This window comes from Pinus tabuliformis, chromosome 9 (genome assembly GCF_031772625.1).
Source record: "Pinus tabuliformis cultivar Carrire ecotype Pingquan chromosome 9, CPIR1, whole genome shotgun sequence".
Lineage (NCBI taxonomy): Eukaryota > Viridiplantae > Streptophyta > Pinopsida > Pinales > Pinaceae > Pinus > Pinus tabuliformis.
Window position 1 is genome coordinate 880,680,222 of NC_142307.1, and position 5,790 is coordinate 880,686,011.

Sequence of the window (5,790 nt, forward strand, 5' to 3'; positions counted from 1 at the left end):
GATCCACAATAACAGTAAACTAAACCCAGAACACCTTATCAACATAAAAATTCAGTCAACAAAAGATCTTAAGACAGATACGCAATTTTTCTTTCTCTGGCCTGCGTGGCTACGCACTTCACCTTCTGCTCCCCTGCGTATACCCGCAGAGAGCCTTCTGCTACGCCGCGTACCCATGCACTGTTTCTTCAATCGTGCTGTGTACTGTTACTATAGGCATGCACCAACAGATACTATCGCGCCGCGTACTGCTATTGTAGCCACGCACCCACAGATGCTATTGCGCTGCGTATCTATGCACCTGCGGCTTCTGAAGCGCCGCGTACTTTCCCTGTGCCTACGCACCTGAACCTCTGTCGCACTGCGTACCCACGCACTGCGCCTTCTTTTGCTTTGCCTACCCACGCACTTCTCCTTCTTCTGCTCTGCGTACCCACGCTCTTTTCCTTCTTCTACTCTGCGTACCCACGCACTTGTACCGTTAATCACCTGCGCACCTCTGATTAGGGCCGAATTGGCAGTCCCCCAGTGTGCCACAGATAGTCAGATGCTCAGATCTGTTCATGCGCTCGAGAGATCACCCTTCACAGATTCGCTTTCAACTTCACTTTTATATAGATCAAGCTTTTAAAACAATAACCCAATATTTCAGATCTTAAGATATTCAATTTGCAAAGATGCTTAGCCAAGTGATCTCCTTTGCTTTATATAGGCAAGCTCTTCCTAAAATCATGGATCAATTCCATAGATAACCAATACAAGGGGCCCAAAAACATGGGGCTCAATAATAATAATAATATAAAACAATACCACGGGCCAAAACCATAGAATCAAGAACGGCGGGTTAAATACCACGGGCCAAACATAAGAAACCCCACGTGAACGCGCTTCTCTGCCTTGAAGTAAGTGAACTGGGGGTACGCACCTTCTGAATGGGTGACCTGCGTGTGTGGCCGCAGTCCCTTCACGGTGTACCTGCATGTACGCACCTTTTGAACTATTCTCCTGCGTACCTCTTAATTTTCAACATTTTGAGAGCCTGATCAGAGCATTGCCACTTGAGGGTGTTGCCATCAAGTACAACATCTGTAACATAGAGCCATACCAGAATCATAATGCCAACAATTTTTCCATGCCAAATGCATTTATATGGATGGAAAAAATATAATGATCCAATATGGATCACACCTCCCCATTTTGGGAGTATTTTGGTCCCCAAAATCTTTTAATGAATGAGGTGGGGAAAATTTTCCTCCACCTTCTCTCTCGTGTACCATTTAGCTTTGCCTAGAAGTTGTCCATTCAATCCAATTTGTCAAAGGTCATGCTGCCCCTATCTTGTAGTTTTGGACCTTTTTTGCAAAACTGTATCTTCTATCAACTCTGCTTGATCATTTGGTGTCAAATCCTCCACAGAAGGTAGGACCTATTCCTATTCCTGATCTAGCATGGAAGGTTCATAGAGTTTCAAATTTTCTACATTCACAACTGAGTAAATGCCCATATATGGTGGTAAACTAAGTCGATAGACATTATCACCCACCTTTTCCAGTATCTCAAAGGGACCATACCTTAGAGCATTTATTTTCTTACCAGGTCCCTGCAACCTCTCCTTGTTCAACTGTAACCATAATCTGTCTCCCACCTTGAATGAATTCTTTGTTCTGTGTTGATCATGCCAAGACTTATACTTCTTCTATGACTTATGGAGTGTTTCTTTTACCTGTAGATGGATCTTCCTGATCTTCTCTATAAATTTTTCAACCCTAAAAGCATCTCCTATAAGATCTTCCCTCACTCATCCTTGTTACCCATATGCAATATACAAAGGTGAAGGTGGAAAATATTTTAAAAAAGTATCAAATGGGGAATTTCCAGTAAAAGTGTGGACTTATCTATTATAAAAATTTTGTATATATACTAGATTTTCATCGGTTTTAAGATGCTGATGGTTGTATCCCCTCAGAAGTTGCACCAAAGTCATGTTGACTACTTTTGTTGGCCCATCTATCGATGGATGGAATGTTGTAGATCTCTTCAACTTTATGTCCATATTCTCCCAAAATGTAGTCTGTAATGCACTGATAAATATTGTATCCATGTCTGAAATGATTCTCCTTGGTATCCCAAAGTGCACCCAGACTTGTCTAAAGAAACATTTCGCTGCTTCTTTCCTGCTGATGTTATTTTCACAGGGCATTAGAACACACATCTTGTTGAACCTGTTAACTACCGTGAACATGTAGTCATGTCCCTTCCTGGTTGTCAGTAAACCTCCCACAAAGACTATGGAAATTCTTTCCCAAGGATGAGTAGGTATAGGTAAGGGATGATATAGACCCTATTTCTTGTTGCTAGGCTTGCTAGTACAACAAAGCATGCATCCTCTTATGAACCTAGCTATCTGCTCTTACATCTTGGGCCAATACATATACCTATGCAAGTTAGCCACGAACTTCCCCACACCAAAGTTCCCTGCAACCTTGGAGGTGTGAGCCTCTATGATCAACTACAATTGCTCACCTTTAGGAATACATAGCTTATCCATCTTGTATAGCAACCCATCCTAGAGATGGTAGTCAACCATGCTATCGCCATCATGCACATGACTCTGACTCTGTAACTGCTAATACACCTCTTGGAAGTCCTCATCTTCTGAATATGCCTCTCTATATGCATCATGGGTGAATGGATCCATGTGCATAAGAGTCCTCAATGCTATGATATTTTATGTGGGTGGCCTTGAAATCACGTCGACCAACTTGTTTGTGCTTACCTTCTTATACTTGATCACCAAATGAAACTGATGTAAAAACCCCATCAATTTGTAATGAATGGTATGTTATAGCTTACTCTAGGCTTGCAAGTACTATAATGGTTCGTGATCTTTGTGGATTATTGTTTCCTTCTGATCAGATAATGCTTCCACTTCTTAACAGCTTGCACCAAGACATAGAGATCCTTGTCGTAGGTAGGGTAGTTAAGGACTGCCCCATGAAATACTTCAGAATGGTAGCATACAAGCCTTCCTCCCTGCATCAAGACAACTCCCATAGCATATCCACTCACATTTGTCTCCACTTCAAAGGGTCATTGCAAGTTTTCTTATGCCAGAACTGGTGCTTGGTTGATATTCTTCTTAAGCTCTTCAAAAGACCTTTGCTGACCTTTTCCGCACTGAAAACTCTTTCCAGTTGCTGTTATCACCAAAAAATTGATCATCTAGCCTAATTTACTAGATGGATCAAAGTACACCATGTAAGGCCAATTTTACCACAGTAAAATTGCTTTCACTGTGAGAAATTACTTAATAAACCACATGTGTTAAGTAATTTACAATTAAACCCATGAAGAATAATTAAATAAATCACTATTTATTTAATTTTCTTCTAGGAATAATTAATTAAACCATTGATTAATTAATATTCCTTGTCATATTTGACCGAGTTATGAAAAATAAACTATTTGACCCAGTTTGACTAAATCCCTCAGGAATAATTAAATAAATCATTATTTGTTTATTATTCCTTAACCATATTTCTTGAGATGATAAATAAATCATTTATTTATTTATTTATTATTTCTAAAAAGAAGTTTAAATACTTTTTCCCTCCTAACCAAATATAATAAAATATTCCAAGTGGTTATTCCTAGAATGAGGTTAATAATATTTTAATATTTCTCATTATTCGAGGATAACTCAATATTTTGTTATAAATAGAAGGATTTTCCATTCATTATTCACTTTTGATTATTTTGATTGTTGCACTCACTGCTGTAACCCTGATTATTATCATTTCCGCACACCATTTTTCGTCCATTTTTAGTTCCCATTGAGCTCAAACATTTTATTTGCTGGGTTTACGCATTATAGAGGAGAGGGAATCTACACAATCTGAAGACGTTTGAGGATAGCCAAGAACCCATCCCATAGAGGGGGACTGGTAACATTTATTTGTTCCCTTCACAAGTGTTATAATAAAATCTATTCTTTGTATATCTAGTTTCCATTGGATTATTAGAGTTATTATTATTGTTTCATTTTGCTGATTAACTATTATTGTGGCATAGATTAGGAATTTGGCAGCTTTTGTTCCTATCAGTTACTGCAGATCTACAATGTTTAGCAACCATTTATATTGTTGAGACTGTTTGTCATCCACAGTCTTAAGTGTTTTCTTTTCGTACATATTCAAGAAGAAAACACTATAAAAAAATTGGCGACTCCACTGTTTTTTTACTTCAGATCGAGAAACCTAGGTGACCTTCAGTTTTCAGCTTAGTGTTTCTTTCTTTTTCAGTCTCTTAATGTTGTTTACTAGCTTTTTAACCCTAGATCTGTCAAATTTCTAACTTCCGGAAGTTTTCTGGTCTTTTCCGCAGGCCACAGGAACTAGTCGTGATAGAGATGACAATTTTTTCCGATACTTGCCGATCGGGAATCAAGGAGCATAAATCATACTTTTTTGCCAAAAAAGTGTGACCTGGAGGTCTAGAGTGCACCTTTCAGCCCAAAAAGTGTGATATCCCTGAAAACAGGTCAGTACTTGTGATTTTTAGGGTTTTCGGGTTTTTGTCAGATCTGTTTCTGGGTTTTTCCGAGCGCTATCTGCTGGGCTGGTTGACCTTTGTCTCATGCATCTTAGGCTTGATTTACTTTGATTTACTCGTCGAAGTGGAATTTAGCCCCTTAGGGCTTCTAGTATGCTTACACCTTTATAGGAGGAGTTTCACTGAGTAAGAAGTTTGAGTTTCTGCAGCACTTTCAACCATATTTTCTAGATTTGTACTCTTCTCTTTCAGATCTTCAAAGATAGGTTGTTTCCATCCAAAGTTTCATTTTAAACCTTGTTTGGCCATTTGCCTTAGGGTCCCATCATTTGCCCTAGGTTTTTCACCCATATCCCTATCTTTTTGCTGTGATCTTCCTCTCTGGTTTTTTTTCTGTTGCTACACCACTTTCCAGCAGCCGAGTGTCATTTGATCCCAGTCACACTGACACTTAGGTCTCTTGAAATTTTTAGTGTGTTTTCAGCTGATTTCGCCACCAACCAGCACAATGTTTGCAAACCCAGTTTGGGTGGGGTTTAGTTAATTGATTCGCTGTTCATTTTCTGTCGCTAATTTTTGTTTTTTTTCATCAATATTTTTTGTTTTTTTCCAACATGTCCTAGGCTTAATTAATAAACACACTTACACACACAAGCACACCTTAAGCGAAGGGCGCTTGGTTTACACCACCAAGACAAGACTTCACATAGTAAATTTATCTTCCCACACAGAGAGAAAGGCATATTGATGATCTACCTTCACCATTTCCGTGTCACTTGTGTCTTACCACCATTACGCCACCAAGATGTTTGTCGTGGAGACTATTAGGCCTTCATCCCCAGTTTTCGATTGGCCATATTACTCGCCCCTGTAGGGTTCGAGTTCATAGTCCCCCAAGTCCCCATACTGACTCTTCTCCCAGTTCATCCAATTCCTCATCTGATTCCGAGCCTCCTTCACTGCATATCATCATCATGTTTGGACCCACAGCTGGTGCAAGAACCCAACTTGGTGTTGGCTCCGGTTCTACCTCGGTGGTCACATCTAGAGGAATAGTCTTAGGAACCATTTCGGAAGCCCCCATGCTCGTTTTTATGGTTGGGTTAAGTCTCTCGAATTTTAGCCAGTTGATAAACAACCCTATACACCACGATGCTGGTTGGTCTGCTATGCCGACTAAGCTTCCCTTCGATAGCCCAAAGTTCGAGGGTAATTCTAGAGAGGACCCTACCAATCACG